At 44.2% G+C, this 24,187-nt stretch overlaps 1 protein-coding gene across 1 annotated transcript in view; it reads left to right on the forward strand.

The window, feature by feature from the left end:
• Positions 1 to 24,187, forward strand: part of SFXN3 (sideroflexin 3) — a 600,282-nt gene that overhangs the window by 123,604 nt on the left and 452,491 nt on the right. The gene's annotated exons all lie outside the window — the stretch shown is intronic.

Raw genomic sequence — 24,187 nt, forward strand, 5'->3', positions numbered from 1 at the left:
GGGATAAAGCATATATGAGCTGCCTCTGTCTATTAGTAGTACAGAAGGCAATCCTGGGGTAAATTTTATGTTTCCCATACATAGATCTACATTGCACTTGAAAATGGACAGGGAATTACTTTGTTTTATGCAAATGGGGAGTCTGTTCCACAGCAGTGGTATTCTATGTGAGATGTGCCTGTCTCTTCAAACCATTCTGTTGATGTTGCAGAAGAGGTTTAGATCCCTTGACTAAGTATTTCTGATGCAATTTGACTTGCTTATGTGCAGTAAGCCCATCAGTAATGGGTCAGAGGATGCCTTGTATGCCAGACACAGTCGCTTCTTAGCAGTTTGTAAGATACTGAGTATAGTGACAGGGCATTGCATTGATCCAAGTAGGACATGTTGTTTAGGCCCTATATCCTTTTAGTAAGAGTGTATCTGTCAGTGCTTCAGTTAATGCTTTTGTCTGGATAGTTATGTGAACAAGGGGGCATTATATTAAATGACTGGCCTAATGAGGGCTATGTAAAGGTGGACAATGACATCCCTTGATCTAGACAGGATTCCTTTGTGTATAAGCTGTGCAATATAGAAGAACTTTCTTATAACAATAGGCACATGCTGGTCAAAAGTTAGGCCACTGTCCACATAAGTTCCAAATCTTGAACAACTGGGTCATCTGTTAAGAACAGGCGAAAGCGCTTGTGGTTACTTGCAGTGGTTACTTGGATGGTTTTCTTGTTGTGTGCAATAAAAGAACTTTTTAACCTTTCCTGCTCGTCCATCTGGTGTTCGATAGTTTGGAGCTGCAGTGATCCTATCTACAGTACTGTTTTGTGTCTTTAAACGGAGGGTTCTGTGCCTCAGTGCCTAGTGGGATTCGTGGTACTGGTTTGTTTTCGTTGTATTGCTATCTGTTAGAGACATATTATCAATGTGGTAGTTCCCTGGGATAGATAACTTCCCAAAGGATACAATAATTAATTTTTTGGTATTTAGTTTAAGTCCATGATTTTGGCAACAGTTATTTATTTAAGAAAAGAATCTTCCTGCAGGATGGCTAAATCATTTGAGGATTCAATGAGTGCTCCTAGCATGCAGTCATCTACAACCTTCTTTTGTCAGCGCCTTTTGGTATTTGCTTTTACTTCAGAAAAGTAGATGCCAAACAGGAGAGGTCCCAGCACAGAACCCTGGGGGACTCCATTGGTGGCTGGTTTCTTTGTGGAGATAACTTCCCCTATTTTTACTATCTGCATCCTGTCTGTGAGCCACTTGGCAATCCAGTGGGTGACACAGGGATTTATTCCCGGTTCATTTAGCTTTTCTACTATGCCTGAATGGGGAATTTTACCAAAAGCTTTGGCCAGAACGTGCCATGCAGTATGTACCATTTTGCCTTCATCCTTTGCTTTGGTGACCTTTTCAAAAAAATCCACCAGGTTGAGTAAGCATGACCTGCGCTTGACAAATCCAAATTGAGTTGGGTCCAATGTTTAGAGTTTCCCTATGTTGTGATTGATTAATTTCGTGATAAGCCTTTCCATGGCTTTGCATATAAGGCTGGTCAGACTTATGTGTCTGTAATTGCCTGGCTCTGTGGAAGGTCCTCACTTATGCACAAAGGAATAATTAATAATATAATTGTAATGATAGAATTACCAACAAACAAATCTATTCCTGTTTGCACTCTACTCCTCTGTTCTGCTTTTTCTGGTATTCTGACTCCCTCCGCAGTCTTCCTCCTCTTCCTTACCTACATTTTGATTAACATTTTACTTCACTTCCGAAGAAGGGTCCCCCTTTCATTTGTTGTAGCATTCTTCTGATTTTCGGTGGTGTAAATTGTGGATAACCTTGGTGCTGGGAATAGACCAAAGGGCTAAAATGAAAACTGAAAATAAAGTTAAAATTTTACCCAAATTACATGCAGAGATTATGTACTGAAGTATCTTACCTGACTACAGTAGCCATGCAGGTCCCCTGTGCTATCAATAGTAGTATACAAAACTTCATTTAATATAAATTTGAAAAGTTGTTGAGGTAAAAGAGATATAGCCAGCCACCATTCATGTTTTCAGGGGGGGGGGCTAATTATAACATTTTATTCACTTTTGCTTCTTTTTTTGCTGATGTGGTAACCAGTGTAGTGATTTTTTTTTGAAGTAGTAAGCTAGACTTAAAACAACATTCAGCTGTTGATTAGGTCAATAAGAGCCTAGCTCTGATTATATCTGTAGGCTGTGGAAGTTATCTGGTTGTTGAAATTATTTAAATACTTCCCCATCCCTTTAGAAAGGTCTGGCAACATTAGTAAAGGAATGATATGCCAAAGTTCAGTAAGCTGTTTGTTTCATTGTGATGACTTTTTTTTCTGGAGAAGGCATGCTTTGTGTTTCTACTTTCTCTATCTATCTATCTATCTATCTATCTATCTATCTATCTATCTATCTATCTATCTGTCTGTCTGTCTGTCTGTCTATCTATCTATCTATCTATCTATCTATCTATCTATCTATCTATCTATCTATCTATCTATCTATTTTGCTTCTCTGTGTGGTGCTAGATTCTTTGTTATTTTCCCTGAAAATGTATTTTAGAGCTATCATTTGGGTAGATAAGGGTATAAAAAGTTATTTATGGCTATGATGCTTTTCTTTCTCAATGGCTTGAACATATATGTTATTACCAAAAAGGCCCATCCTATAGTTCTGACATAATTCACCATGACTTTTTTGTTGTTAATTCATGTGTAAGGAAGACTGTATTAACTTGTAAAAATGTTGCTGTTCTTCCAAAAAAATGCATAAGAAGATGACAAAAGTGTAAAGAAAAATATTAATGTTTAATAACTGTGTCATATTTAAAGGAAATGTGTAAATTTATATATACAAAAATGTGCATTTATTACTACAGGAATATCATGCGGTTTAAAATTAATGGACTATATTAGCAAAGTGGCTGGAAGGCACTGATCAAAAAAGCTGCTGTATATAGACAATGAGACATTGCACGTAGACTCTGAAAAGAAACTTCAATTTATAATAGGGGAATGGAAAGCAAAACTGAAAGCACTTTGGATGAAATTAAGAACAGGCCATGGCAGCAAATGGGGGAAATCAGGAGAAAGTGAAAATTCAGATTAAAGGGAAAATAGTGGGATGGTTTAACAACTTTAGATATCTTTGAGGGTGGTTGAAAGAAGGAAAGCATGAGGAGGTCAAAGTTAGAATGAGAAGGGCTGCATCCAATTAGAGCAGTGCGTCAAAATAGTGTGTATGTGACAGAAGAACACCAATAAAACTGAAAAGTAATGTTGTGAAGATAGGTGAAGGATGCCAGCCTAGCCAGATAGAATTTTGTAGATAATTCTGTCATTTGTAAATATTAATATAAGCCACAGGTTTGTTTTCTTAAATGGTAAAAAATGGTGTTAAATATGGAAATGCAACAATGTAACAACAGTGCACTCTACTGTAACAAAGCTGATAAGTCAATTCTTTGATGTCAAAACTCGGAGACAGGATGTCTAGATAAAGGATTTCTGCCTATTGGTTTAAGGCCAGAGTTAATGGCTAGAATTTGCATGTATAATTTATTTTACTGCTCTGGCTTCCTGACCAGCTGCAAGATCAAAAGGGCCATTAACCTCTGAGAATTTGTTAGCCTGGGAACCAGAAAAAAATGATGTAGTCTGAAATGAATCAATGGTACTGTGTTATTGATATAAGGACAGAAAAAAATAGAACATTTGAGCATTTTGTCTTGAGAACATCCAATTCACCACTCTGCCTGTGTCTATATGTAATAGGATTATAACACTGTGTTTTCTCTTAGATATAGCTAGGAAATAGGAAGATAAGACTAGTTTATTTTTCTGTGATGTCAGAGCTTTTCTCCTGTATTATTTTAAGTATTTCTCTGTGATCTCTGAACTCTTAGGTCTATATCATATGAGCAAATCGCACAAATTGCAAACGCTCATAATATCGAACGTACTGGACCTCGAACTTCCTATTGTGGGGGGCTGCACCTCCCAACCCCCCCCGCTAAATATATATTCCAACTCTGAGATCGCACTACAGTGAGGAAAGGGCAAATATCCCATTCTTCACAGTACCACAATCTCAGAAAAAGCCCCAATCCGGTATGTTGATATTATGAGCATTCGCAACTTGTGCGATTTACTCATATGATACAGACATGAACTCTTGACTAGCACTGTGTAGTAAGAAGTATTGTCTTGTGTTTTTATTATTTATTATTAAATATTTTTAAACCTTTCAACTGTGGCTGTTTTGTGTAGAGATAATTTAAGCTCTAAGAACACATTGCATGTATAAAGTGATACTGTACCAAGTCACTCCAAATAAATCTTGACTGATTGGTTGCACTTACCATTTGGATAATAATATTGCACAGTATAATTGGACACCCTTTCATAAGGGCCTTTTTAGTAGCTGATAAATATTAGCTTGGTGTTGCAAGTGATTTCTACCGTATAGTCTAGGTAAACCTGTGACAGCCTTCCCCAGGACTGTCTGTGTGGTTGTATAAACTATTATCTCAAATTGTGTGTGTGTGTCAGCTACTTGGGCTGGGAAAAGAAGCACTGGTTGGACAGAGAAGGTTATTGGAGGTTTTAGCTTGCCCACTAGGCTGAGATTTGGACCTTATAGATGTGCCAGTGGGGAGACTTATTGGGGACCTGGAGAGAAAGGGAGAAACCAACCCCAAACTGTCTGTGATCTCTGTGTGCTCTTATGGGAAATTGTACTTTACTGTGTATATATGTATTTATTATCTTTTCCCCATATGGATGCCCCTCACTGGTATTACTAGTGAGGATTGAAGCTCCTTGATTGCTGGGCCAGTGCATGGGGGTCAAATATTAATTGTTTGGCAGTGGTGGGATATCCACATCACATATTAATTGGTTGGCAAATACTAATTGGCGTGTAGTGGTGTGGGTAGAGTGAGTTCCTGTAGCTTGTGTACATTGATCACTGAAGGTGTTTTGTACTCTAAATCAGCTATGCAGTGTATACTCAGAGTTCAGATCACAATTGTTTTATTTCTTTTGTTAACTTAGTTAGTCAGGGAGAGCATGCAGCATGTCAGCAGAGGAGTACAGAAAGCTGACAAGGAGCCAGCTGGCTGAGATGTGTCAGGCTAGGAGACTGGTGCATGGAAACCTGACTAAGGCAGACCTGATTGCAGCCTTGGTCACAGCTGCATCAGAAAACAACAACCAGGAGGACAATCAGACTGGCAGTGGAGATGTACCACCCTCAGAGAATGAACAGCTCAGCCTTTCTGCAGAGGACTTAAAATGAATCTGGAGCTAAATAGACTTGAGTTGGAGGCCAGGAATTTGGAAACAGAAGCAGCAGAGAGACTGAGATGTCTACAAGCTGAGGAGAATGAGAAACTGGTATGCCTGGAAGCTGAGGAGAAGGAAAGGCAGAGGCAGCACGAAAAGGAGATACTGACTATTTGCCAGTGTCACAGAGGTAATGGGGAAGGGAGCAACTGGATCCCAGAAGAACAAAAGGTCAGTAAATTTCTTCCGCAGTTTAAAGACGGGGATAATTTTTATAGTTTCATTCATATGTTTGAGAGGGTATGTAAACAGTATGAAGTTGACCAAAGGCTTTGGGTGCGAGTCCTGACCCCCATACTCCATGGTAAAGCTGTAACCGTGTTGTCTAAAATGTCTGACATTGACTGTTTTGATTATACTGTTGTTAAGTATTGCTTGTTAGAATGGTTTAAGCTAACACCTGAAACGTATAGGAAAAAGTTTCGTGAGCATAGACGCAAGGCAGATGAAAGTGTGTGGGAATATGTTGCTGAACTGAACACTTATTTTCATAGGTGGGTGAGTGGATGTCAGGTCACCACTTTTGAAGGGCTGGCAGACCTTTTGGTGAGGGAACAAGCCCTTAGCACTTTGCCTGAGTACATGAGGATCTGGTTAGCTGATAGACAATGTGCTACTTCAGATAAGCTGGGGAAGAAGGGAGACCTATATCTAGCAAGCAGGGCATCCCTGCACAGGAAAATGACTCCCAGTACTGCTCATGGGTCTAAAGAAACCTACAGTGGGCAGCACAGACTGCCCCAACAGAATCTGCCAGTAGCACGAGAAGCCACTAGTCCAGGTACATGTCTAGGACCTAGGGTTAAGTGTTTGAATGCAACCAGTGGGGCCATGTGGCATACAGATGTCCATGGAGGCAAGGTGGGAAACAAAAGTTGAGAGAGCTAGTAAGTGAGAAGGACAAGATGACAATAGTAGGTTGTCTTGAGAGAACAGAGGAACTGAACTACAATCCTGTAGATGTCCTGATAGGGAAGGATTTGTATGAGGCAGTACCATGTATGTATGCAGTTACACACAGTCAGGCTAGGAGACAAACATGTGGGTCTGGTAGCCTGAGGGAAACCCAGACAGACTGCATACTTGCAGCCAGGAATGGTGAGGTGGTTACTTCAGGGAGGAAGCTACTCTGTAGCAGTGAGACTGAATGTGAGCCACAGCTGCTTGTGGGTACTGATGTTCCCTTGGAATGAGGGACTGCAAAGGTAGAGGTGAGTAGTAGTACCCAGGCTGACAGTGAGGTACCACTGTCAGAGGATGCCAGATGTCCTGTGGAAGGAGAGCTGGGAAGGGTTGCAAAGAGAGTTGAGACAGGCTCAGCCCTCAGACCCTACATTGCAAGGCCTAAGGCAGGTAACTAGCAAGGCACCTGATTCTCAAGGGAAGAGGGGTTCTGTATACTGGGACAAAGAGTTACTGTATAGAGAGTGGACCCCTGAGGGAGGGCTAGAAGGTGAGAGAATACAGCAGTTGGTAGTGCCTAGAGCCTACCATCTGGTGCTTCTAGCCATAGCCCATGTTATTCCCTTTGCAGGTCATATGGGCATAAAATGTACAAAGAGACTTATTATGCAGAACGTCTATTGGCATGGAATTTCCAGAGATGTAACCGGGTACTGCAGAACTTGTGAGCAGTTCCAAAAGGTAGGCAAGGCAGGAGACAAGGTGAGCGCTCCTTTGATGCCTTTGCCTGTGATCGAGGAGCCATTTCAAAGGGTAGTTATGGATATTGTGGGGCCACTGAGTACCCCAGGTTCCACAGGGAAAAAGTATATCCTAGTGGTAGTGGATTATGCTACACAAAACCTGAGGCAGTGGCTCTGTCCTCCATTGAGGCAGAAAAGGTGGCAAATGCTTTGTTAGAGATTTTCAGCAGAGTAGGTTTCCAAAAAGAAATACTGACTGACAGAGGTGTCAATTTCATGTCAGACCTGCTGGCTTGTCTGTAGAAGTATTATGGGGTGAAGCACCTAAAGATCACCCCCTACCATATCCTGACTAATGGTCTTCTTGAGAGGTTAAATTCTACAATCAAGTCCATGCTGCGGGCATTTACAGACCAGTTTAAGAGGGAGTGGGACAAATATTTGCCCCATCTGTTGTTTGCTTACAGACAGGTTCCCCAGGAATCCACAGGTTTTACACACTTTGAGTTGCTGTATGGGCATAGGGTGAATGGACCTCTAGATTTAATTTGAGATGAGTGGGAAGGTGAGTGTGCACCTCACAAGGAGTCTGTTGTGGCATATGTCCTAAACCTCAGGACAAGACTCAGGGAAGTCATGGGCTTGGCTCAGGAGAACCTGGCAGAAGTCCAACACCAGAAAAAAGTATGGTATGACAGGAATGCTCAAGCTAAAGAGTATGCTGTAGGACAAGTAATGGTTCTCATTCCTGTCACACAAAACAAGCTGCAAGCAGGTAATGAAGGCAAGTGATGTTAAATACATGGCGGAACTGCTAGGCAAGAGGCAGGGGCTCAAGTTGTGCCATGTTAACATGATGAAACCTTACCATGATAGGGAGACCCTTGTGCTGAGCATTTGCAGTGGATTGCAGGAGGAGTCTGAGGGAGATCTGGTGACTGATCTCCTCAGTGAGGTTTGGACTGACACCTCAGTGGAAGGAGTAGTAATGTCACAGCAGCTATCTCCTACTCAGGTTTGAGAAATCCGAGCAGTGTTACAGGAGTTTGGGGACATGTTCACTGGGAAAACAGGGTGCATCTACCTGGTGCAGCACCAGGTGGATGCAGGACCCCAAAGGCTTATTAGGTAGGCCCCTTATAGGGTGTCTGAGAGAGTCAAACAGATTTTGAGGGGAGGAGATACAGGAAATGTTGGAACTAGGGGTAATTCAAGAGTCTAACATTCCCTGGGCCTCCCCATTGGTGTTGGTGCCGAAGAAGGGTGGCAGCACCAGGTTCTGTGTGGACTAAAGGAAATTAAATACTCACACAGTGTCAGATGCTTACCCCATGCCTAGGACAGATGAGGCCCTAGAGCAGCTGGGTGGGGCTAAGTATCTTACCATCACTGATTTTACCAAGGGTTACTGGAAGGTGCCCTTGACTCCCAGTGCTAGAGAGAAGTCAGCCTTTGTGACTCCTTTTGGCTTGTATGAATTCACAAAGATGCCCTTTGGGATGAAACATTTCCAGTGACTTTCCAGAGGCTGGTAGATCGCATCCTTGCAGGAGCAGGATGATTTGCCCTTGCCTACCTAGATAATATTGGCATCCACAGTCATTCCTGGCAAGAGCACCTTCAACATGTCAGGGAAGCGCTGGGCAGGCTACAGAGGGCAGGGATGACCATTAAGCACATCAAATGTCAGGTGAGTATGGCAGAGGTCTCCTACCTGGGACATAGAGTGGGGAGTGGTAAGATCAGCCCAGAACCTGCCAAAGTAGAAGCCATTCAGGCATGGCCTGCAGCTGTTACCAAAAAGCAGGTGAGGGCATTCTTAGGGATAGCAGGGTACTACAGAAAGTTTGTTCCCAGTTATAGTACCACAGCTGCTCCCCTCACAGACCTGACAAGAAAAAACAGGCCAGATAAGGTAGTATGGCCCCAGCATGTAAGCAGGCATTCAGGAGCTTAAGGAAGCTTTGGGAGGACCCCCTGTGTTAGCTAGTTTAGATTACAGCAAATAATTTGTTGTGCAGGTGGATGCTTCGATCCATGGGGTGGGGTCTGTACTTAGCCAGATTTCTTCAGAGGGAGAAGAGCACCCAGTGGTTTATCTCAGTTGTAGGCTCCAGCCCAGGGAGGAATGCTATGCAGCTGTAGAAAAGGAATGTCTAGCCATAGTGTGGGCACTGCAGAAACCTCATCCTTATCTGCATGGCAGAAAATTAACTGTAGTGACAGATCACAACCCCCTAACATGGTTACACAGAGCCAGCCAGCAAAATGCCAAGTTGCTAAGATGGAGCCTAGGGTTGCAAGCATATATGTAAGTGCAGCCCGCAGTGGGATTAGCAATGCCAATGCAGATGGGGTCTCAAGACAGGGAATGGGGTAAGGTATACTCAGATAGACCTAACCCTCTCAAGCGTTTCTCAAGGGTCACTTGAAAAACTAGCTTGAGTTCTCCAGGGGGGAGATGTGTGAAGATAGGTGAAGGCTGCCAGTCTAGCCAGATAGAATTTTGTAGATAATTCTGTCATTTGTAAATACTGATATAAGCCACAGGCTTGTTCTCTTAAATGGGAAAAAATGGTGATGATTGAAGGCTCAGTGTCTGTTATTCTAAGAGTGTATTTGTTCAGGTTTAAGCACTTGGGCTTCAGACCAGTTATTTTGCATTAAGGTTTGTGGTCTGCACTCTTGTGGGAGGAGATATTAGATTCTGCCCTTCTGAGCTGGGAATTACTGGTTAAAGGATTATTGTGCCTGCTTATTTGAACTGTTTCTTTCTGAAATTGGTGTGCCTTGTTTGCTGTAGCATAGACTAGATTCAGGCATGCTGAATCTAGCTTTGTTTGTATAACTTGAGCACTAATCCAGGCCATCTTTTTGGAGAAGGTTCCCCTGCACTCTAGTGTGAGGAGTGTGGAGTTAGAACTTGTTTGATTGAAGACTGCTGGAACAGGTCTCATTTTTTAGTTTTTTTACTGGTTAATTGGGTAATTTGTTTAAATCAGTTTGCTTGTTTTCTATAGTTGTATAAAAAAATTGCACTTTATTCATCTGCTTTTACTGTATTTGTGTTTCTTCCTACTTTATTGCATTTATTTTGCTGCATTTATTACTGCTTGTTAGTAGACTGATTAAATTGTTACTGTTATTCTAAGCCTTTGGTTGAAGCACTTGGACTTCAGACCAGTTGTTTTACATTAAGAAGGTTTGTGGTCTGCACTGTTGTGGCAGGACAAGTAGCTTACATCCTTCTAAGTTGGGAGTTGCTGATTGACGGCTTAGTGTCTGTTATTCTAAAAGTGTATTATTTCTGTTATAAGCATTCGGACTTTGGGCCAGTTATTTTACATTAAGAAGGTGTGGTCTGCACTCTTGTGGGAGGAGATGGCAGATTCTGCCCTTCTGAGCTGGGAGTTTCTGGTTAAAGGCTTATTGTGCCTGCTTATTTGAACTGTTTCTTTCTAAAATTTGTACGCCTTGTTTGCTGTAGCATAGACTAAATTCAGACCTGTTGAATCTAGCTTTGTTTCTATAACTTGAGCACTAATCCAGACAATCTTTTTTTGGAGAATGTTCCCCTGCACCCTAGTGGCAGTAGTGTGCAGTTAGAACTTGTCTGATCAAAGACTTCTGGAACGGGGCTCAGTTTTTAGCTTTTTATTGTTTAATTTGTTTAAATCAGTTTTCTCATTTGCTACTGTTATATTAAAAAAAATACACTTTATGCATTGCCGCTTAGCTAGGGTTAAAGTATTCCCGGCACCATAAAGTCTGCTCTTCAAATTTTCCCTTAGAACTAGCCAGTTTTTTAGTTTTAGCACTCAAATATGTTTCTTTGAGCTCAGCATTTGTTCAGAACTTGTTGGAAGCACTAAATAAGCTAAAAATTACTAGAACACTTAACTTTCCTCACTTGTCTAGAGGAAAACAGTTTTAGTACTTAATAAATAAGCACCTATCCAGGCATGTCTAAGGGCCAGCTCCCGGTGTTTTCTCCTGTCGACCTGTTGGAACTGGTCATTTTGGGGCAGTGCAGCTATTGCCTCATGTACACAGACAATCCTCTCCTCCTACCACCCAACACTACCACCTGTGAGAGATGCACTTATATAGCCAAACTGGAAGCAAACTTCTCTTCATCCAAGACTGGACTAGACAGTCAAGAGGAGAAGGTAAGCACTCGCACCACATCACACCCATCACATAGTCCCTCAAAACCTACACCACTAAAACACACACATAGAAACACAAAACACGCACCTACATTTGTGGAAGCTCTCAATAAAAATCTGCTCAAGCAATAGAGACCTCCAAAGCAGAAACGCAAGCAACCTCCACAACCAACAAAACCCAAATGACACACAGCCCACAAACTCAGTGTGCCACTCAACCACAGCCCATAAGGCATAACAACGTACCCAACACTCTAGTCATAGCTGACTCTATAGTCAGGCACACTGATGCTCCACTCACCAGGCTAAACAAGGAGAAAGTTACTGTCAGCTGCCTGTCGGGTGCAAGAATCTGCCACATAATGCACGCACTCAGTTCACTCCACAAACAAGTACAAATATGACTCTGTCATTGTTCATGTTGGTGTGAATGACCTGAGATGTACCTCCCTGGACTACATGAAAAGAGACATGGAGGAGCTCTCTGATTTTGTAGCACCGGGCAGGTATGACCCTAGCCCTGAGTAACATCCTGCCATCACCCAGAATGATACCACAGTACAAGGACAAAATGATTGACTTCAACAATTGGCTAAGTTTCTGGTGTCATTCTAAGGGGATCCAGTATCTGTATGCCTGGGATGACATGATCGACAGACCTCGATGCTTTGCCAGAGATGGCCTGCACCTGTTGCCCTTGGGATTCCGGATACTGGCTAAGGCTCTTGCCACCCCATAGTGCTTTTTTTAGGCAAGGTTCAAATGACAAATTCACCACTGTAACAGGTACAAGCACGCAACATCTGAGGGTAATGCTACTCAATACTAGAAGTCTAAACCTCAAAATGTATTCACTGGAGGCACTCCTTAAAATGGAGAACATCGACATCTGTGCAGTGACAGAGACCTGGTTCAAGGCTCCAGAGTGCACCCCTGCATTACCAGGTTATAATTCATACCAAACCTTTCAGCCAACTAACCTGGACTGAAACACTAAAGGTGGAGGTGTGTCTATATTCATTAAGGATATCCACACCTCCAGGCTAGTTGCACAGCATAATGCATCCGAGATTATCCAAGTGTAACTAACTCTGGGCAAGACCGCAATCCAAATTGTAACTTGCTACAGATCTCCCACCATGCCCCAGTATTCCCACTCCTCATTTCTTGATACACTGGAAAATATTAGGGTACAACCCAACACCCTAATAATGGGTGATTTCAACTACCCCATCATTAACTGGGAAAACTACTCATGTACCAGCTCTTTTGCTCAATGTTTTCTGGAATTCATAAATGACAACGCCTTGGATCAACTTATCCACACCCCCACCAGGGGCAGCAATGTCCTAGACCTGGTCATTATCAACATGGGCGACCGGTGCTCCACACCAGTGTTCAATTCCTCGTAGGTCAGATCCGACTACACGCTAATCAGCCTAGACATCCACATCCCACCACCACCCCCCATTAGGGAAACCAACATAAAAAAATTTCTCCAAAGCCAACTTCACGCTTCTTAAGACAGAATTGGCAAACTTCACGACACCCATGCAGATGGACAATAGAGGTACGACTGCTGAATCCTACACAAATGCATTGTATAAGCACTTACACGAGTGCATGGATCATGTTATCCCTAACAGAACCAAGATGCTATCCTCTAAAAAAAGGAAGGCGATCTGGTGGTCCCCTGCCATAAACAAACTCTACAACAGAAGAAAGAAACTGTTGCAAAAAAGAGTAAAATTCCATGAGATTCCTCATAAAATCCTCCAAAGCTAGTCACAAAAACAAAATTGCAACTGATTCTAAAGACAGCCACAAAGCATTCTATAGCTATGTCAAGAATCTCAATGGCAACAATCAGATCTGCTCTGAGTTATGGCACAATTTCATTAAATATACAGAACCAACTGATATTGCCAACATCCTGGCAGAAAGGTTCAGTGCTAACTTTACCCTCCTCTCACCCCCCAAAAGGCCCATCTCTATACCAGAAGAATGCAAAGTTCCTGTAATCATGGCTGCACAGGTAAAAACCACACTCTCCAAAGCCAAGAACACAGCATCCATGGGACCTGACAACATCCCAGGCTGCGTTCTACATGAACTGCAGAATGAACTGGCACATCACCTAAACACCATGTTCAATCATAGCCTCACCTCAGGCTTTGTGCCCACTGAATAGTGCACAGCAACAGTTATCCCACTCCACAAAGGGGGAGCCACCACAGACCCTGGGAACTACCGCCCCATTAGCCTAATGAGCCTGGTCTGCAAGGTCATGGAACTTATAAACAAAGACATTGGTAATCTTCAAACTCTGGACCCCACCCAGTTCGGGTTTGTAAAAGGCAGATCATGTCCCCTAAACTTGATAGACTTCTTTGAAGCAGTCACCAAAGCCGCAGACGAGGGTAAGGTGGTTCACACAGCTTATCTAGATCTCGCAAAGGCTTTTGACATCATCCCCCACTCTGGAATTATAGATAAGCTCACTAAACTAGGTATAAATCCCTATATCACAAGATGGGATGCCAACTGGCTCACTGACAGAACCCACTTTGTGAAAGTAGCAGACTCCAAATCCGACTTCAGACCAGTGACAAGTGGAGTACCACAGGGTTCAGTCCTGGGTTCTCTCCTGTTTGTTATCTACTTTTCTAAAGTACAGGCTAACATAGAAGGTCTTTGGCTAATGAACTTCGCAGATTACTGCAAACTAGGAGCCATAATTGAAACTCCTAATGATGTGGACATCCTACAAAAGGGCCTCACTGAGACATATGCCTGGTGTCAAAGCCATGGCCTCAAGCTCAATGCCGAAAAGTGCATTGTCATCCCCTTTGGTAAAAACTTTGTACCCATGGGCTACCACATAGGTGGTAGTCTATTTAACACCGAAAGTGTGATAAGAGACCTTGGGACACAGGTGGACAGTAGTCTCTCCTTTGATAATCACATCACCACAGTAGTCAGGAAATCCTTCTACATGGCACACCTCATCACAAAAGGGTTCTCATCCAGGGAAAAAGAGGTCATTGTTGCCCTCTACTCATCACTCATTAGACCCTTTATAGAGTACAGAGCCCCTTTTGGTATGTACCTCACAAGACATCTACAACAACTGGAAAGGCTGCAGAAATACCTCACAAAGAGGATTACCGGCCTCAAACAGATGTCCTATGCATACCGTCTCAAAAAAACTCCAGCTTTACTCTGTTGCATATTTCCTACTCAGAGGCGATCTCTGCCTAATATACAAAGCTATGTCAAACCCAGAGCTGTTGGACATGCTCCACTTAAAGAAATCCCAATCCCTCCGAACTACATGCTCTAGGGACCTAAACCTTGTCACCACAATAAACATGCTGAAGGGATAGATTCCTGTCCCAGAGACTTCTCATACTCTAGGGCAAACTACCTATCTATATCAAACAAAGCTCCTCATTAGCATTCTTCAAGAAAAATCTTGATGATTAGATGGGAAATAGGAAATTCGCCCTGGGGATCAACTCTGTGGCTCTGCTTGACAGGCCAAACGAAAATAAGTTTCTTGAGTGGTGAAAGCCAGGGTACCTTTTTGGCTAGGCTTGTATAGGCCCTAGGGCCAATAGCCTAGTACCTACCTATAAACCTATAAATGTTTAACTGCAAAAATGTAACAACAGTGCACTCTGCTGTAACAAAGCTGATAAGTCAATTCTTTGATGTCAAAACTCAGAGCCGAGATGTATAGATAAAGACATTCTACTTGTTGTTTTGAGGCCAGAGTTAATGGTTAGAATTTGCATGCATAATTTATTTTATTGCACTGGCTTCCTGATCAACTCTAAGATCAAAAGGGCCATTAACCTCTGAGACTCTGTTAGCCTGGGACCCAGAAAGAAATGATGTAATCTGAAATAAATCAGTGTACTGTGTTATCAATTTAAGGAAAGAAAAAATGAGAGAATTTGAACATTTTGCCTTGAGACCATCCAACTCACCACTATGCCTGTGTCTATATGTAAGTAGGATTTTAGAACAGTGTTTTCTCTTATATATAGCTAGGAAATAGGACGATTAGACTAGTTTGTTTTTCTGTGATGTCAGAACTTTTCACTGTATTATTTTAAGTATTTCTCTGTGATTTCTGAACTCCTGACTAGCACTGTGTAGTAAGAAGTATTGCCTTGTGTTTTTATTATTTATTATTAAATATTTTAAACCTTTCAACTGCGCCTGTTTTGTGTAGAGATAATTTAATCTCTAAAAGTACATTACATGTATATAGTGATACTGCACCAAGTCACTCCAAATGAGTATTGACTGTTTGGTTGCTCTTACCATTTGGATAATAATATTGCACAGTATAATTGGACACCCTTTCATAAGTGCCTTTTGAGTAGCTGATACATATTAGCTGGTTGTTGGTAGTGATATCTACCATATAGTCTGGGTAAAAGGGGCACAGCTGGAGAACCTGTGCCAGCTTTCCCCAGGAGTGTCTGTGTGGTTGTATAAACTCTTATCTCAAAGTGTGTGTGTGCCAGCTACTTGGGCAGGGACATGAAGCACTATTTGGACAGAGAGGGTGCTGGAGGTTTTAGCTTGCCCACTAGGCTGAGAACTGGACCCTATAGCTGTGCCAGTGGGGAGTCTTATTGGGGACCTTAAGAGAAAGAGAGAAATCAGCCCCAGACTGAATGTGATCTCTGTGTGCTCTTAAGGGAAATTGTACTTCACTGCATGTGAATTTATTATCCTTTCCCTGTATGAACACCCCTCCCTCATGCTGGTGGTGAGGATTGAGGCTCCTTTATTGCTGGGTCAGTGCATGGTTGCCACAAAGGTATACAAAACAGTGGTGTGACCAGTACTTCTATATGGTACAGATACCTGGACATGACAAAATGCCAGAGATGGGTGGTAGGATGCTCTCTGTGGGATTGACAAAAGAATCACGGCATTAAAACAAAAGCGAACGTAGCTCCAATTTTACAGAAGGTCAAAGAGAACATATTGCAGTGGTTTGGGCCTGTGGTCAGGAAAGCATAAGGAAATTTGGTAAAGAAGATTTTTGAAAGACAGGAAGAAGGCACAAGAAAATATGTACATCCAGCAAAGAAATGGATGGGTTGTTTGAGAGAAAACATGCAACAGTCAGGTGTAACTGTTGAAGAAAGTGGCACAGAATCAAAAAAGATGGTGAAAGCTGATTTGACATCCTGACCAAGTGTAGAAAGTGGTAAAAAGGGGGCTCATGATTATCTGCTTCTTGACTGTATAAATCTCTGCACTGTGAGTTAAATGTTTTTTGAGATCACATGATGAGGATGCCTTGACAAGACAGTCCCCCAGAATTTCAAAAGCTTGCATGGTGTGCATGATTAGTGTAAGGTGAAATTTCGCCAATATGGCGGCTGAGCGATCCATGTATATGCACGTCTGATGTGCGCAAGCACTGTAGCACTAGTGCTGCACGTCCCCAGCCCCGTATGCAAATCACCCCATTTTCAGGTTAAAACCATGCAAATGAGGTAAATCTGCCATCGAGAAAGCAGGGATCAGGGCATGCAGGACTAGAGTAATATGTAGAAATGTACTCGGTTAGTAACCGAGTACGGTACTGCAAACTCCAAAATTGAGCTATGACAGCTCCAAATAAAGGCTGCATATCATGGAGGAAGAATGCCAATGGCCAAGTAAAAGGCCATTGGTATTGCAAACAATGCCAAATGTATAAAATACAACTTTTATGATATGTCCGCCGATCACGGTCGTTGAAGCATAAGGCAGCGGTGCACAAACTGGACCGGCGGGGAAATAAGAAAATAAACCTAAAACAAACACTCTAACTAAAATCAGTATTCTGCCATGCAAGTCAATGGCAGGCAAAAGACAACCTGGCCAGTAAGTAGTGACTGCTAATGGAGGAGGCACAGTGTGACACATGTAACTATGCATTAGCTGGCAATTCTATACAAATGAGGGGAAGAATAGTGAATCCCGGTTTTCCCCAGCATGTGAGGCAGGTCCCAACAGTGCATGAGTATGAATAGCTGAGTGCAAGTCTAGGAGGTAGGTGACATCAAGTGTGGGAGTGTCAGGCATACTGTCGGCGGATTGGAGCCCTGTGGCTTGGGGGGGTGCATCCAGCTTAGCACAGCAAAACTAGGAGGTGTGTCTAAACCTGCCCAGCACGTACGACGAAGTGTAAGTGGGTGTGCGCGCCACACAATGGGATCTACAGGAAGATAAAGGAAGCAAACCCAGGAAATAGCAGCAGTGTGCACATTGCAGTACACTGATTGCACACCGTGCCCCCGGGATGCATCAGAAGGGCAATGGGAAGGGAAAGAAGCAGTAGGAAGTTAATCAAGGGGTACCAGGTTCGCTGCCAGGTGAAATGGATCAGAACCAGCCAATTACTCAGGCAGCAGACCAGCCCAGAACACCACTATAAACTATGCAAACACCTACCCATCCGGTTTTTCCCACACCCTACACCACCGGTGTAAACAAGGGGGGAACTTTTAACACTCACAACAGCAAAATGTTAGGAGCTGCAATAGTTATCACACAACATGTGGAAGAGGCTGAGGGTGGCGAGGATGGGAATGCTGCTGACCAACACACAGTGAGGAGACTGAGAAGAGTGTACAGACCCAGGGTGACCTACCAAGGGCTACATGAGCTGGAGATAGTGGAACGATATAGGATGGGCAGGGACCTCCTACAACAGATTGTTGAGCTGTGCCAGCCACATCTGACACACAGAACTAACAGAGGGGAACCCATTCCAGTGGAAACAAAGGTATGTGTAGGCCTAAGAATACTAGTTACAGGTACCTTCCAAAGGCCAACTGGGGATATGATGGGAATCTCACAGGCATCAGCATCCAGGGTACTCCACCAGTTCCTGGATGCTATGGCAGTACATGTTGGTGAGCACGTATATTAGCCCCTCACCCGTGAGGCGGTGGCCAGCAGTATGCGTCTCTCTTCCACCAAATAGCAGAATACCCTGAGGTAGTGGGTGCAATAGACTGCACGCACATACACATCAAAGCACCACCCGGTGAGCAGGATAGGGTCTACATCAACCTCAAGAGCTTCCCCTCCATCAACCGCCAGGTTGTGTGAGATGCCCAGGCCATAATACTGAATGTGTGTGCTGGCTGCCCTGGAAGTTATCACAATTCCCATATCTGGCATCTGACGCAGCTGTACCAGAAATTTGCCAGTGCGGACATCCCACATGGTCACCTAGTGGGGAATGCTGGATACGCACTGGAGCCGTGGCTGATGACATCCATCAGAAATGCACACACACCCAAACATGAACTCCATAATGAGGCACACGCACAAACAACAATCATAATAGAATGTGTGTTATGGATGCTCAAGTCATGGTTCCGGTGCCTGGACACATCCGGTGGAGCCTTGCAGTACTCCCCAACTACATGTACCCAAATTGTCCTTGTATGTGCCATGCTACACAACCTGATCCTGCAAAAACAGCTACAGCAGGAGCAGCAAGGGGCAGGGCCATACAGCCCCCCCACCAATGCCAAGGCCTGCACAGGCACAGAGTGACTCAGAGGAGGAACAACCTGAGCCTGCCCTAGTAGGCAGAAGGAGGCGTGCCCAGTATGCCCTGGCCCTGGCAAAGAGGTAATGCATAGCACATACACTGACACGGGAGGGACTCAGGAAATCGCACCTCTCTCTGTCTCTCACATACAGTAAAAGGGAGGCCAAACATTACATTACCTGTGCCTAACCATTGCGTAGGCAGTGTACTATGTGCATCTGACATAGGCAGCCCTGCAGCACCACCTGCAATACGGGGATACGCACAGGAGAAGTGACTCACACATGCCAGTCAGGAGGGGGGGGGTCACATACCCAACAACAGTCACAGCCAGCAGGACAGGTTTAGACAAACACAAACAAATGCCATACTATGGTCTCTGAATGAAGGGTATGAGTGACCACCACCCAGGCCTACATGGACAGACCACAGCAAGCCAGGTAGTGGGATGTCAGTTGTGACAGCTAGGAAGTCAGAAACTAATGTGTATGCAATCAAAAGATAAGAACAGAAGTACACCAGTATGGCGTAGCCAGCATGATGGGTAAGACTACTGACAGAATCGGACTACAGGACATACCAGTACAGTCCTGGCAAATGTGTACAACTGGCAGGTGTGCTCGCCCAACTCACATAGAAATACAGTAACTGTCAGGTGCGCCCCCCAATCCTGTGTAGAAACCTAGAAATAGTCAGGTGTACCCCCTGTTATGCAGACATGTTGCAACAGTCAATGCCAAATGATCAGTGGATACCCTGCAGACACAGCATGCTACCTGTCGGTGTACAACACAAAGGTCAGCTGTGCAGTACAAACCACCGGACATGCTCCACATGCATAACAGACGACCTTACTAGGCATGCTCACACACTTAGAGAAATGAAGGCAATGTCAGTCATCAACATACTGAAAGGTCATACTGGGCATGCTCACACACTTAAACACATGAAGGCCATGCATGCAAACACCAGTGGACCAGACATATCCAACAGTTGCATTAGTTACTGCAGAAACATGTCAGTATGCACCACTCATGCCTTGCACACACAGTGGATAGGAATACAGACATATATGTAAGGACAGCACACCATAATACATCAAAGGTTGATGGATATAGATGTGTGGAAGAGGGTGACCATGATAAGGTGCCATCCATGCCTGTCCCACTGAACACACAGCCAAAGGGCCCCAAACAAATCAGTTGCAGATGTCACACACTGCAGTTACCAGTGACCAGTACCTGTCAGCACCACAGAGTATGTGGTCCACGTGCCAGCTGTGCAACATGGCTGTACAGGGACATAGTCAGCTAGTTGCCCCAGACATGCACCTGTGACATATGACCCAGTGTGTGGCTGCCTGTGGCGTATCACCCTTACATGAATGGTGTATGGGCCATGCACACACTGGCCACCCCATAGCGGTACCCTGACAAGCCTGTTGAGGTTATCCAATGTGAAATACACCTTTGGGAGAGTTGTAGGCCAGTAATCTCTGTGGCATGTCCCATAACTGCGTACTGCTGTAGTGTGATAGACTAGTTAGGTAGGAGTTCTAACGCCAGACATGACAACTGTGTGTGTGTGTGTGTCTCTGTTCGTGTGTGTGTCTGTCTCTCACTGACTGTGTAGAGAGCAATGCTTTTAGGTTACTCACACCCGTTACATTTCACATACCCAACTTTGGCAAGGCTGCTGATGTCACCCACCTAGAAATACTCCCCTGGGAGAGCTGTAGCCCAGTAATCTCTGTAGCGCATGCTGTAACTGCGTACTGCTGTAGTGTGATAATGTAGTTAGGTAGGAGGTCAAACCCCAGACGTGGCAACTGTGCATGTGTGAGTCTCTGTGTGTGCATATGTGTGCATGTCTGTCTGTTACTGACTGTGTAGACAACAATGTCTTTTAGGCTACTCACACCCCTTACAAGTCGAATACCCTCCTTTGGCAAGGCTGCTGATGTCACGCAACCTGAAATACACCTCTGGGACGATCATAGCCGAGTAATCTCCATGGCACATCCCGTAACATTGTATGGCCATAGTGTGATTAAGGAGTTATGTGGGAATTCTAGCCCCCGACCTGCTAACTGTGTGTGTATGTGTGCATGTCTGACTGTGTGGAGAGCAATGCTTTTAGGTTACTCACACCCTGTACACTTCACATACCCAACTTTGGCAAGGCTGCTGATGTCACCCATCTAGAAATACTCCCCTGGGAGAGCTGCAGTCCAGTAATCTCCGTAGCGCATGCTGTAACTGTGTACTGCTGTAGTGTGATAATGTCAAACCCCAGACATGGCAGCTGTGCATGTGTGAGTCTGTGTGTGCGTATGTGTGCATGTCTGTCTGTCACTGACTGTGTAGAGAGCAATGCTTTTTAGGCTACTCACACCCTAACAAGTCGAATACCCTCCTTTGGCAAGGCTGCTGATGTCACACAACCTGAAATACACCTCTGGGATGATCATAGCTGATTAATCTCTGTAGCACATCCTGTAACATCATATGGCCATAGTGGGATTAAGAAGTTAGGTGGGAGTTCTAGTCGCCAACCTGCCAACTGTGTGTGCATGCGTGCATGTCTGACTGTGTAGAAAGCAATGCTTTTAGGTTACTCACACCCCATATACTTCACTTACCCAACTTTGGCAAGACTGCTGATGTCACCCACCTAGAAATACTCCCCTGGGAGAGCTGTAGCCCAGTAATCTCCATAGTGCATGCTGTAACTGCATACTGCTGTAGTGTGATAATGAAGGTAAGTAGGAGGTCAAACCCCAGACATGGCAACTGTGCATGTGTGAGTCTGTGTGTGCATGTCTGTCACTAACTGTGTAGAGAAAAATGCTTTTTAGGCTACTCACACCCCTTACAAGTTTAATACCCTCCTTTGGCAAGGTTGCTGATGTCACGCAACATGAAATACACCTCTGGGATGATCATAGCCATGTAATCTCTGTAGCACATCCCGTAACATCATATGACCATAGTGTGATTAAGGAGTTAGGTGGGAGTTCTAGCCCCCAACCTGCCAACTGTTTGTGTATGCATGCATGTCTGACTGTGTAGAGAGCAATGCTTTTAGGTTACTCACACCCCATCCATTTCACATACCCAACTTTGGCAAGGCTGCTGATGTCACCCACCTAGAAATGCTCCCCTGTGAAAGCTGTAGCCCAGTAATCTCCGTAGCGCATACTGTAACTGTGTACTGCTGTATTATGAATTAGACACGTGGTCAGGTTCCATCCCCACACATGGCAGTTCCGGATGTATTGTGTGTGTCACTGTCTGTGTAGGGAGCAATGCATTTTAGGCTAGTCTCTTGCAGCCATTTCAAAGCCCTACTTTGGCAATCCTGCTGATGTCAGTCAGTGTGAAATACATTTATGGGCAAGGACTACCTCAGTAATATCCGTGGAGCGTACTATAACTGCGCAGTGTTGTAGTGTCATACACTAATTAAGGGTTCTACTCCCAAACATGACAGGTGTGCGTGTGTGTGCCAGTGTGTGTGTGTGTGTGTGTGTGTGTGTGAGTGTGTGAGTGAGTGTGTTTTTGTAACCCATATCCTGTGTAGAGGTGGTTGTGACTGTGTGACACCTGTGCCCAATGTGGAGCGGGTTTTGCATTGTTCTTATATGGTGGCCATACTATATATCACAATGTCCATTGAACAAGGATAACACATGTGATATGGCTGAAAGGCCAGGGTGCAGAGCCATACCCATCCATGTGACATCAAGGCCAGGCAATCACAGTTAGCAATCCCAGTATTATCCAGAGCACACTCTCACCCCATGTGTCATACACACACACACATGCCTAAGTAACAGCTAATATGTGAGTAGTACACTGCACATTGGCCACCGATAGTAACTATGGAGTGACAGCAGTGGGCCTTAGAGGGCATGACACCCAGTCCATCTGTCCAATATGCACATACGTGCAGATAGTGCACCTCCCCCATGTTCTCCAATGGACAACTTCACCACCTGTGGTGCAATCACATGTGACCCACAACAGACATACCATGCCTGACAACATGCCTGTATGGACAGATGCCATTGACACCAAGGAATGCTGATAGCAGGCACACCATGTAGGTGCAGGGTAAAGCTGCTGGCCATTACCAGCTCCCGCCGCAGGTGGGCAGGACTGGCAGCCAAACACATAAACACACAAAAAAATACTCAGAGGCTCTAAATAAAAATCTTTCAAAGCAGCAGAGACCTCCAAAGCAGACATCCAAGCAACCACTACCCCACAACAATACCCACATATCACATAGTTCACAAAGTCAGTGTGCCACACAGTCACAGCCCTTAAGGCTAAACAACACACCTAATACACTTGTAATAGGTGACTCTATTGTCAGACACACTGACGTCCCACTCGCCAGGCTGAACAAGGAGAAGGTCACTGTAAGCTGCCTGTCGGGTGCCAGGATCTGCCACATAACACAAGCACTCAGGTCACTCCAAAGCAAGTACAAATATGACTCCGTCATTGTCCATGCTGGTGTGAATGACCTGAGATGTACCTCCCTGGACTACATGAAAAGAGACATAGAGGAGCTCTCTGATCATGTAGCCCAGGCCGGTATGACCCTGACCTTGAGTAGCATCTTACCCTCACCAAGAATGATGCCACAGTATAAAGACAAAATGATCAATTTTAACAATTGGCTAAAGTATTTGTGTCATTCAAAGGGGATCCAGTGTCTGTCAGCCTGGGATGACATGCTCGACAAGCCATGTTGCTTCGCTAGGGACGGCTTGCACCTGTCACCCCTGGGCTTTCGAATATTGGCTAAGGCTCTTGCCACCCCCATAGTGCCTTTTTTAGGCAGGGCTCAAATGACAAACCTACCTCCATAGACAACACAAGGAAAAAGAAACTAAGGGTAATGCTGCCCAATGCCAGAAGTCTAAACCTCAAGATGCACGCACTCGAGGCTCTCCTCAGTATGGAGAATATTGATATCTGTGCAGTAACAGAAACCTGGTTCAAGGCTCCTGAGAGCACCCCAGCACTACCAGGTTATACCTCATACCATGCTTTTTGGCCCCAAAAGGAGGGGGAGTATCCATATTCATCAAAGATACCCACACCTCCAGGTTAGTGGCACTGCACGAAGCATCGGAGACCATCCATGTGCAACTAACAATGGGCAAAACTGCCTTTCAGTTTGTAGCCTGCTAAAGACCACCCTCCCAAACTCAAGAACCCCACTCAGCTTTCCTGAGAACACTGGAGAATATGAAGGTCTCTCCAAACACCATCATATTGGGTGACTTCAACTACCCAAACATAAACTGGGAGCACTACTCAAGCTCCAATACCCTCGCCCAACGCTTCCTAGAATTTATAAACTCAAATGCTATGGAACAACTGGTCACCATTCCCAAAAGAGGGGA

This window comes from Protopterus annectens, chromosome 14.part0 (assembly GCF_019279795.1).
Source record: "Protopterus annectens isolate FY-2018-M chromosome 14.part0, PAN1.0, whole genome shotgun sequence".
NCBI lineage: Eukaryota > Metazoa > Chordata > Ceratodontiformes > Protopteridae > Protopterus > Protopterus annectens.